Raw genomic sequence first — 12345 nt, 5'->3', positions numbered from 1 at the left:
ACAGGCCAGTCTTGGTGGTTCACTCTTGTAATCCCAGCACTTTGGGAGGCTGAGGTAGGCAGATCCCTTGAACCCAGGAGTTTCAGACCAGCTTAGGAAACATTGTCAGACCCTGTCACCACCAAAAAAAAAAATCTTTTTAACTAGCTGGGTATAGTGGCATATGCCTGTAGTCCCAGCTACTCAGGAGGCTGAGGTGGGAAGACTGAGCCCAGGAGATTGAGGCTGCAGTGAGCCATGATCACACCACTACACTCCAGTCTGGGTGACAGAGCAAGACCCTGTCTCAAAATAATAATAATAATGACTACAACAACTTTTCAAGTAATAATCTAGAAATAGAAACAACAAAACGTTAAAGAGTGGGAATGAAGCTAAAGCCTAAGTTTTTATTAGTTTTCCCTTTGGTTATTTATACAATCAGTGTTAAGTTGTCATCAGTTTAAAATAATGAATTTTGAGATACTATTTGCAAGCCTTATAATAACCTCAAATCAAAAAACACATGACAGACACACACAAAATAAAAGGTAAGAAATTAAAATATACTTGTAATAGTCTGTTCTCACACTGCTAATAAAGACATACCCGAGAATGGGTAATTTATAAAGGAAAGAGGTTTAATTGACTCACAGTTCCACATGGCTGGGGAGGCCTCATAGTCATGGTGGAAGAGCAAAGGACATCTTACGTGGTGGCAGGCAAGAGAGAATGAGAGCCAAGTGAAAGGGGAAACTCCTTATAAAACCATTAGATCTCGTGAGACTTATTCACTACCACGAGAACAGTATGAGGGAAACCACTCACATGATTCAATTATCTCCCACCAGGTTCCTCCCACTACACTTGGGAATTATTGGAGCTACAATTCAAGATGATATTTGGGGGGGAACACAGCCAAACCATATCAATACTACCAAAGGAAATCATCTTCACTGAAAGGAAGACCAGTAGGAAGGAAAGAAAGACCACAACACAACCAGAAAACAAATAACTAAATAGCAGGAGTAAGTCCTTACTTATCAATAATAACACTGAATGTAAATAGACTAACCTCTCCTATCAAAAGAAAAAGTGGCTGATTAAAGAAAAAGAAAAAAAAAACAAGACTCAATGATCTATTTTCCACAAGAAACACACTTTACTTACAATGACACACAGTGACTGAAAAGAAAGGGAAGGAAACAGATATTCCATGTAAATGGAAACCAAAAAAAAAAATGAAAACAAAAAACCAGAGTAACTATACTTTTATCAAAGTATATGTCAAGACAAAAATATAAGAAAAGACAAAGAAGGTCATCATAAAATAATAAAGGGGTCAATTCAACAAGAGGATATAGCAATTGTAAATATATATGCACCCAGCACTGGAGCACTCAGATATATAAAGCACATATTACTAGAGCTAAAGAGAGAGAAAAGAACCCAGTATAATAATAACTGGAGATTTCGACATTCCACTTTCAGTATTAGACAGATCATCCAGACAGAAAATCAACAATGTTGGACTTAATCTGTACTATATATGGATCTAATAAATATTTATAGGACTTTTCATTCACTGGCTGCAGAATATATACTCTCCTACTTAGCACGTGGATGATTCTCAAGGATAGACCACATATTAGACCACAAAAGAAGTCATAAAAGATTCAAATAAATTAAATTCTATCAAGTATCTCTTTGGACCACAATGGAATAAAATCAAAAATCAATAACACAAAATGAAACAAAGAAAAAGAAAAAAAATCAGTAAGAGGAGAAATTTTAGAAACCATATGGGTGCATGGAAATTAAACAATATTCTCTTGAGTGGCCAGTAAGTCAATGAAGACATTAAGATGGAAGTTGAAAAATTTCTTGAGAAGAATGGTAATGGAAACAAAACATACCAAAATCTATGGGATACAGCAAAAGCAGTACTAACAAATGTTTATAGCTATAAGCACCTACATCAAAATGGTAGAAAAACCTCGAGGAAACAACTTATCAATACATCTTTAAGAATGAGAAAAGCAAAAGCAAGACAAACTCATAATTGGTAGAAGAAAAGAAATAAAGATCAGAGCAGAAATAAGTAAAACTGAAATGAAAAAAATACCAAGGATCAATGAAGCTAAAACTCGGTTTTTTGAAAAGATAAACAAAATCAACAAACCTTTACCTAGACTAAGAAAAAAAGAGAGAAGTTTTTTTCAAACAAACAACATCAGAGATGAAAACGGAGACATTAAAACAAATAGCACAGAAATTCAAAGGATCATTACAGGTCACTAAAAGCCACTATATGCCAATAAATTGAAAAGCAATGGACAAATTCCTAGACACATACAATCTACCAAGATTGAACCATGAAGAAATCAGAAACATGAACAGACCAGTAACAGTAATGAAATTGAAACTGTAATAAAAAGTCTCCCAGCTAAGAAAAGCTTGGGACCCAATGGCTTCCTGCTGAATTCTACCAAACATTTAAAGAACTAATATTAACTCTACTCATAGGATTTTTTAAAAAATAGAGAAGGGAATGTTTCCAAAATCATTTTATGAGTTTTACTCTAATATCAAAAACAGGCAAAGACACACCAAAGAAAGAAAACTACAGGCCAATGTCTTTGATGAACACTGATGCAAAAAGCCTCAACAAAAAAACTAGCAAATGAAATTACACAACTCATTGAAAAGATCATTCATCATGACCAAATGGGATTAAGCACAGGAATATGTGGATAGTTCAACATATGTAAATCGATATGATACATCATATCAACAGAATGAAGGAAACATGAACAAAACCATAAGGTCATTTCAATCAATGCTGAAAAAGCATTTAACAAAATTCAGTATCACTCATGACAAAACCCTCAAAAAATGTGTATAAAACAAAACACATCTCAACACAATAAAAGGGATATCTGACAGACCCACAGCTACTATCATACTGAATGGGGAAAAAATGAAAAGACTTTCCTCTAAGATCTGGACAAGACAAGGATGCCCACTTTCACTGTTGTTATTCACCACAGTACTAGAAGTCTTCAACAGAGCAGTCAGACAAGAGAAAGCTATAAAGACATACTTCCTTTCCATCTGAATTGGAAAGGAAGAAGTCAAATTATCTTTGTTTGCATATGATATGATCCTATATTTGAAAAAAAACTAAGTTTTTCACAAGAAAATTATTAGAACTGATAAATTCAAGAAAGTGCAAGATACAAAATCGACATACAAAAATCAATAGTGTTTATATATACCAACAGTGAACAATGGGAAAAAGAAATTTTAAAAGTAGTCTCATTTACAATAGCCACACGTATAATTAAATACCTAAGAATTAACTTGATCCAAAGACACGAAAGATCTCTATAATGAAAACTATAAAACACTGATAAAGACATTGAAGAGGACATGAAAAATGAAAAAATATTCCATGATTATGGATTGGAAGAATCAATATTGTTATAATGTCCATACCATCCAAAGCAACCTACAATGCAATCCCGGTCAAAATACCAATGATATTCTTCACAGAAATAGAAAAAACAATCCTAAAATTCATACGGAATAACAAAAGACCCGAAATAGCCAAAACCATCCTAAGCAAAAAGAACAAAACTGGAGGAATCACATTACCTGACTCCCAATTATACTACAGAGCTACAGTAACCAAAATTGCATGGTACTAGCATAAAAATAGACACATAGACCAGTGCAACAGCATACAAAGCCCAGAAACAAATCCACCTACCTAGAGTGAACTTATTTTTGACAAAGGTCCCAAGAACATACACTGGAGAAAAGACAATCTCTTCAACAAACAGTGCTGGGAAAACTGTCTATCCATATGCAGAAGAATGAAACTAGACTGCTATCTCTTACCATATACAAAAATCAAATTGAAATGGATTAAAAACTTAAATCTAAGACCTCAAACTAGGAAACTACTAGAGTAAAACATCGGGAAAAATCTCTAAGAGATGGGTCTGGGTAGAAATTTCCTGAGCAATATCCCATAAGCATAGGCAACCAAAGCAAAGATGGACAAATGGGAATACATCAAGTTAAAAAGCTTCTGCACAGCAAAGGATACAATCAACGAAGTGAAGAGACAACACACAGAATGGGAGAAAATACTTGCAAACTACCCATCTGACAAGGGATTAATAACCAGAATACAGAAGGAGTTTAAACAGCTCTTCAGAAAAATATCAATAATCCAATCAAAAATGGGCAAAAGATTTGAATAGACATTTCTCAAAAGAAGACATACAAATGGCAAAAAGTATATGAAATGGGGCTTGACATCACTCATCATCAGAGAAATGCAAATCAAAACTACAATGGGATAGTTAAAATGGCTTTAATCCAAAAGATAGGCAATAACAAATACTGGAGAAGAGGTGGAGAAAAGGGAACACTTATTGTGGGAATGTAAATTAGTACAACCACTGTGGAGAATAGTTTGGAGTCTCCTCAAAACAAAAAACTAAAAATTGAGCTACCATATGATCCAGGAATCCCACTGGATATGTACCAAAAAGAAAGGAAATCAGTATATCAGAGAGATCTGCACTCCCATGTTTATTCCAGCATTATTCACACTAGCCAAGATTTGGAAGCAACCTAAGTATCAATCAACAGACAAATGGACAAGAAAATGTGGTACATATACACAATGCAGTACTATTCAGCTATAAAAAGGATGACATCCTGTCATTTGCAACAACATGGATGGAGCTACAGGTCATTATGTTAAGTGAAGTAAGCCATGCACAGAAAGACAAACTTCTCATCCTCTCCCTTATTTGCAGGAGCTAAAAATGAAAACAACTGAAGTCATGAGGAAAGAGAGTAGAATGATAGTTACTAGAGATAGTGGGAGAGGGATTATTAACGGGTACAAAAATATAGAAACAATGAAGAAGATCTAGTATTTCATAGCACAACAGATTAACCCATCAACAATAATTTATTATACATTTAAAAACAACGAAAATAGTACAACTGGATTGTTTGTAACATAAATAAATGATAAATGCTTGAGGTGATGTATATACCATTTACCCTGATGCAATTAATACTCATTGTATGCCTGTTTTGAAATATCTCATGTAGGCAGGCATGACAACTCATGTCTGTAATCCCAGCACTTAGGGAGGCAGAGGCAGGAAAGCTTGAACCCAGGAGTTCTAAACCTGCCTGGCCAACATAGCAAGACCCTGTTCTCTACAAAAAGGAAAAAAAGACCAAAGAACTTTCACATATTCTGTAAATATATATACCTACCATGTACTCGCAAAAATTTAAAAAATAAAAAACATAGAAAATCTTATTGATCTTGGGCTAGGAAAAAACTTTTTTAATACAACACACAAAATGTAAATTATAGAAGGAAAAGCTGATGAATTGAACTTCATCAAAATTTAAAACTTTTGCTTTTCAAAAATAACAGTTTGGTAAATGAAAAGATAAGCCACAAACCTGGAGAAAGTATTCATAATACATATATCTGATAAGAAACTGTATCCAGAATAAAACCAATTTATAGCTCAACAATAGGAAGATGAACAATCCAATTTTTAAATGAGCAAAGGTTAAAATAAAGAGTTTATAAAAGATACATACATAAGTATGTGAAAAGATGCTCAACATAATTACTAATTGGGAAATCATGAGATACTAATACAAAATCCTTAGAATGGCTAAAATTAAATACTGACAATTGTCAAGGATATGGAAAGACTGGAACTTTCATACTTCTCTGGAGGGAAGGATATGGAGAGACTGGAACTTTCACACTTCTCTGGTAGGAATGCAAATTGTTTCAGGTACTATGGAAAACAATTTGGCGGATTCTTATAAAGTTAAATATATCTTTACCATGTGACCCAACACTTCCACTCCGGGGTATTTACCCAAGAGAAATAAAAACACAGATCTACACAAAGACTTACATTCAAATGTGCTTAGGTGATATAGTCATAATAACCCATAACTGGAAACAACCCAAACAAAGGTATTGATCAACTGCTGAAAGGATAGACAAATTGTAGTATATTCATAGAATGCAATACTACTCTGCAATAAAAAGGAACAAACTACTGATAGAGGAATGAACTTAAAAAGCGTTAGGCGGGCTGGGTGCAGAGGCTCACACCTGTAATCCCAGCACTTTGGGAGGCCGAGGGGGGTGAATCACGAGGTCAAGAGATCAAGACCATCCTGGTCAACATGGTGAAACTCCGTCTCTACTAAAAATACAGAGAATCAGCTGGGCATGGTGGTGCCTGCCTGTAATCCCAGCTACTCAGGAGGCTGAGGCAGGAGAATTGCCTGAACCCAGGAGGCGGAGGTTTCGGTGAGCTGAGATCGTGCCATTGCACTCCAGCCTGGGTAACAAGCATGAAACTCCATCTCAAAAAAAGAAAAAAAAAAGCGTTAGGCTAAGTGAAAGAAGCCAAACACCAAATATTTCATTTCTATGAAATTCTAGAAATAGTAAAACTATAGGGATAGAAAGCAGATTGGTCATTACCATAGGCCATGCTGTAGTGTTGGTGGATGGACACGTGGGAACTTTTTGGAATGATATAATTATTCTATATCTTGATGGTAGTGGCTGTTATATGGTTACATACATTTCTCAAAACTCATTGAATTGTCCACATAAAATAGGTGGATTTTACTGTATATAAATTATACCTCAATAAAGCTGATTGAAAATCCCCTAGATAATAATAGTTTCTTTTTATTTTTTAAAACAGGGAATGAAAGAAATATTCTAATGTGTATATTTTGAATGTGGATGGGGAATTGGCTTTATAAAGATGGGAGATGATGAGGTAAATACTGAGTAAAACTTTGCCCAGGTGGAGATGTGTCAAGAACAAGATTTCTTCCCCTAGAGACTAGTGCTCAAATTGATCTTATTTAATGATAATATAAAGAAAGATGACTGTGTAGAAAGCAGAATTTGTAGATGAACTTTAAACTTCCTTCAGTGGTGTATGTCAAGTGGATGACAATGAATTGCTGGATGATTCCATACTGAGTACATAAAGATAGGTAACACATTTTAGGAAAATCCATTTAAGCCTACATTAATACTATTATAAGGGCTCAAGTTATTTTCCTGGGATACTTTAAAATATTTCCTGAAAATATGAATAACTATTGTAGACATGATATGGTATTCTGGTTAAAAAAGGAATTTGTTGTCTTCTAGAGGTAAATACTGAAGTATTTATAAATGAAGTTATATGGTATCTGGGTTTCTTTTCTTTTAAATCAACTAAAAATTTATTTAATTAGGCATAAAGTTACAATCACATTTGTCTAAAACCACAGTAAATAAGAGTACAAATATTGTCAGGTTTCTTGCTGTGGTTCCTGATGGTCAGTAGCAGGCTCATTTGAAGGCAGAGCCAACCCTGACAGGGACTTGAGATCAGTCAAAATTGCTTTATAGAAGAACACAAATACTGTCAGCTTTCTTGCTGTGGTTTCAGATGCTCAGTAGCAGGCTTATCTAAAGGCAGAGTCAACTCTGATGGGGACTCAAGATCAGTCATACTATTTTGGAGGAGAACACAAATACTGTCAGCTTTCTTGCTGTGGTGCCGGATGTTCAGTGGCAGACTCACTTGAAGACAGAGTCAACCTTGATGGGGACTCAAATCAGTCACAACTACTTTAGAGAAGAACACAAATACTGTCAGCTTTCTTGCTGTGGTGCCGAATGTTCAGTGGCAGCCTCACTTGAAGGCTGAGTTAACCCTGTTGGGGACTCAAAATCAGTCATGATGACTTTAGAGGAGAACACAAATACTGTTATCTTTCTTCCTGTGGTGTCGGATGTTGAGTAGCAGGCTCACTTGAAGGCGGAGTCAACCCTGATGGGGACTCAAGATCAGTCACAACTACTTTGGAGGAGAACACAAATAGTGTCAGCTTTCTTGCTGTGGTGTCAGATGTTCAGTGGCAGGCTCAGTTGAAGGTGGAGTCAACCCTGAGGGGGACGCGAGATCAGTCACAACTACTTTAGAGAACACAAATACTGTCAGCTTTCTTGCTGTGTTCCCAATGTTCAGTAGCAGGCTCATTGAAGACTGAGTCAACCCTGATAGGGACCACAGATCAGTCTCAACTAGTTTGGAGCAGAACACAAATATGGTCAGCTTTTTTGCTGTGGTGCCAGATGTTCAGTAGCAGGCTCAGTTGAAGGCGGAATCAACCCTGATAGGGACTTGAGATCAGTCACAATTATGTTGGAGAAGAATACAAATATTAGCTTTCTTGTTGTCATGCCGGATATTCAGTGGCAGGCTCAGTAGAAGTCAGAGTCAACAGTGACGGGTACTTGAGATCAGTCACAACTACTTCAGAGGAGAAAACAAATACTGTCAGCTTCCTTGCCATGGTTATGGATGTTCAGCGGCAGGCTCACTTAAAGATGGAGTCAACCCTGAAAGGGACTCAAATCAGTCACAACTATTTCAGAGAAGAACACAAATACTGTCAGCTTTCTTGCTGTGGTGCCAGATGTTCAGTGGCAGGCTCACTTGAAGATAAGAGTCAGCTTGATGGGGACTTGATATTAGTCCCAACTATTTTGGAAGAGAACACAAATACTGTCAGCTTTCTTGCTGTGGTGCTGGATGTTCAGTGGCAGGCTCAATTGAAGGCAGAGTCAACCCTGAAGGGGACTCAAGATCAGTCACAAATATTTCAGAGGAGAACACAAATACTGTCAGCTTTCTTCCTGTGCTTCCAGATGTTCAGTGGCAGGCTCATTTGAAGGCTGAGTCAACCCTGAAGGGGACTCAAGATCAGTCACAAATATTTCAGAGGAGAATTTGTCAGATTTCTGACAAATACTGTCAGCTTTCTTGATGTGGGGCCAGATGTTCAGTGGCAGGCTCACTTGAAGATAAGAGTCAGCCTGATGAGGACTCGAGTTCAGTCACAACGACCTTGAAGTAGAACACAAATACTGTCAGCTTTGTTGCTGTGGTGCTGAATGTTCAGTAGCAGGCTCACTTGAAGGCCGAGTCAGCCCTGAAAGGGACTCAAGATCAGTCACAACTATTTCCAAGGGGAACACAAATACTGTCAGCTTTCTTACTGTGGTGCCAGATGTTCAGTGACAGGCTCACTTGAAGGCTGAGTCAACCTGAAGGGGACTCAAGATCAGTCACAACTACTTTGGATGACAACACAAATACTGTCAGCTTTATTGCTGTGGTGCCAAATGTTCAGTGGCAGGCTCACGTGAAAAAGGAGTCAGCCTGATGTGGACTTGATATTAGTCCCAACTACTTTGGAGAACACAAATATTGTCAGATTGCTTACTGTGGTGCCCGACGTTCACTGGCAGGCTCACTTGAAGGCTGAGTCAACCCTCCTGGGGACTCAAGATCAGTCACAACTACCTTGGAGGAGAACACAAATACTGTCCGCTTTATTACTGTGGTGCCAAATGTTCAGTGACTGGCTCACTTGAAGGCAGAGTCAACCCTAATGGGGACTCAAGATCAGTGACAACTATTTTGTAGGAGAACACAAATATGATCAGCTTTCTTCCTGTGGTGCTGGATGTTCAGTGGCGGGGCCACTTGAAGGCCTGCCACTGAGCACATGTCACCACAGCAATAAAGCTGACGGTATTTTTGTTCTCCAAATTAGCTGTGACTGATCTTGAGTCCCCAGGAGGGCTGACTGAGGCTTCAAGTGAACTTGCCACTGAACATTGGGCACCACAGTAAGAAATCGGGCAGTAGCTGTGTTCTCCTCCAAAACCCTGAAGGGGACTCAAGATCAATCACAACTATATCAGAGGAGAACACAACTACTGTCAGTTTTCTTCCTGTGGTGCTGGATGTTCAGTGGCAGGCTCACTTGAAGGCTGAGTCAACCCTCATCAGGACTCAAGATCAGTCACAGCTACTTTGGAGGAGAACAAAAATACTGTCAGCTTTATTGCTGTGGTACCAAATGTTCAGTGGAAGCCTCACTTGAACAAGGAGTCAGCCTGATGGGGACTTGATATTAGTCCCAACTGCTTTGGAGGAGAACATAAATATTGTCAGATTTCTTGCTGTGGTGCCAGATGTTCACTGGCAGGGTCACTTGAATGCTGAGTCAACCTGAAGGGGACTCAAGATCAGTCACAACTATTTCAGAGGAGAACACAAATACTGTCATCTTTCTTCCTGTGGTGCCGGATTTTCAGTGGCAGGCTCACTTGAAGGCTGAATCAACCCTAATGGGGACTTGAGATCAGTCACAACTCCTTTGGAGGAGAACATAAATATTGTCAGATTTCTTGCTGTGGTGCCTGATGTTCACTGGCAGGCTCACTTGAAGGCTGAGTCAACCCTATTGAGGGACTCGAAATCAGTCACAACTACTTTGGAGGAGAACAAAAATAATGTCAGCTTTCCTGCTGTGGTGCCAATGTTCAGTGACAGGCTAAGATGAAGGCAGAGTCAACCCTGAAGGGGACTCAAGATCAGTCACAACTACTTTGGATGACAACAAAATACTGTCAGCTTTATTGCTGTGGTGCGAAATGTTCAGTGGCAGGCTCATTTGAAGAAGGATTCAGCCTGATGAGGACTTGATAATAGTCCCAACTACTTTGGAGGAGAACACAAATATTGTCAGATTTCTTGCTGTGGTGCGAGATGTTCACTGGCAGGCTCACTTGAAGGCTAAGTCAACCCTGTTGGGGACTCGAGATCAGTCACAACTACTTTGGAGGAAAACACAAATACTGTCAGCTTTTTTGTTGTGGTACTGGATATTCAGTGGCAGGCTCAGTTGAAGGTGGAGTCAACCCTGATGTGGACTTGAGAACAGTCAAAATATGTTGGAGAAGAACACAAATATTGTCAGCTTTCTTGTTGTGGTGCTGGATGTTCAGTGGCAGGCTCAGTAGAAGCCAAAGTGAACCCTGATGAGGCTCAAGATCAGTCACCATTACTTCAGTGGAGAATACAAATACTGTCAGCTTCCTTGCTGTGGTGCCGATATTCAGTGGCAGGCTCACTTGAAGGCTGAGTCAACCCTGATGGGGACTGGAGATCAGTCACAACTACTTTAGAGGAGAACACAAATATTGTCAGCTTTCTTGCTGTGGTCCCAGATGTTCAGTAGCATGCTGAGTTGAAGGTGGAGTCAACCTTGACAGACACTGGAGATCAGTCAAAATTATGTTGGAGGAGAACACAAATACTGTCAGCTTTCTTGCTCTGGTGCCGGATGTTCAGTAGCAGGCTTACTTGAAGGTGGAGTCAACCCTCATGGGGAGTCAACATTCGTCCCAACCTCTTTGGAGGAGAACACAAATACTGTCAGCTTTCTTGCTGTGGTGCCAGATGTTCAGTGGCAGGATCACTTCAGGGCAGAGTCAACCCTGATGGGGACTCAAGATCAGTCACAACTATTTCGTAGAAGAAAACAAATATGATCAGCTTTCTTCCTGTGGTGCTGGATATTCAGTGGCAGGCTCACTTGAAGGTGGAGTCAACCCTGATGGGGACTCAAGATCAGTCTAAATTCCTTTGGAAGAGAATCAAATACTGTCAGGTTTTTTGGTGTCATGCTGGGTGTTCAGTAGCAGGCTCATTTTAAGGCAGAATCAATTCTGAGGGAACTAGAGATCAATCTGAATTATTTTTGTTCAGTTGCAGGGTCATTAGAAGATGGAATCAACCCTGCAGGGATCTCACTTCTCCCTTCAGCATATGGGGGTAGGGAGGAAAGATCTAGGTCCTGGTGGAAGATAAGGAGGAAAACCCGTGGGTGGATAGGCATTCCTCCTTGCAAATGGAGCATATGGTGGACCTGGGAAATCTCTTGGTGGAAAATAATGTGGAGAAACTCCCAACCCGATTCCTGGAGGAGGTGGGGAGCAAAGAGGCCCTCTTCTCATCTTGGTAACATATGGGTAATCCTCTCTGTCAAATCCTGTATTTGGACCATCAAGTGCAGAAGGATCTTTGTGTAAAAATTTGAATTTAAACTCCGTTCTTCTTAACATGTCTCTCGCGAGCATTTTCGTTTCTGAAATCATTGAGGATTCCTTCAGCAGTCTGAGCTGCAAACCAATTTTCATTTTCTTTTTTCTTCTAGGAAATCATCTGCCCTTCATAAGAAAGAATCATTCCTTCCAACTTTTCTTCAAGATCTTTGGCTTGCTTTCTATAGTTCTCCAGCTGGTCCGTGGTATAGTTGATCTTTCTGTCTACTTTAGAAAGCTTTTCTTCATTCTCTAACTTTTTGTAAAGTCTCATTGCAGTTTCTTCATGTAATTCAGTCATTACTTTAAGTTGCTGTTGA

The 12345-nt window shown here is 38.8% G+C and overlaps 1 protein-coding gene and 1 pseudogene across 5 annotated transcripts in view; both read right to left on the bottom strand.

The window, feature by feature from the left end:
* Nucleotides 1–12345, bottom strand: part of LOC128928470 (uncharacterized) — a 124920-nt gene that overhangs the window by 72026 nt on the left and 40549 nt on the right. For 3 of the 4 annotated variants that reach the window (XM_078343857.1, XM_078343858.1, XM_078343860.1), the window contains one exon: nt 1–12345. This exon is cut by the window's left edge and continues 27254 nt beyond it; it is cut by the window's right edge. The exons of the other annotated variant lie outside the window; for it this stretch is intronic. The gene's annotated coding sequence lies outside the window, so the exon portion shown is untranslated. 4 annotated transcript variants of the gene reach the window in all.
* The window catches only part of LOC144578456 (melanoma inhibitory activity protein 2-like), a 6194-nt pseudogene continuing 1123 nt past the window's right edge, over nt 7275–12345 (bottom strand). Inside the window, exon 1 of the transcript XR_013524283.1 lies at nt 7275–12345. This exon is cut by the window's right edge and continues 1123 nt beyond it. The product of XR_013524283.1 is annotated as a melanoma inhibitory activity protein 2-like (transcript).

This window comes from Callithrix jacchus, chromosome 11, assembly GCF_049354715.1.
Source record: "Callithrix jacchus isolate 240 chromosome 11, calJac240_pri, whole genome shotgun sequence".
Lineage (NCBI taxonomy): Eukaryota > Metazoa > Chordata > Mammalia > Primates > Cebidae > Callithrix > Callithrix jacchus.
Note: the sequence above shows the minus strand (reverse complement) of the source record. Positions and strands in the feature narration are given on the sequence as shown.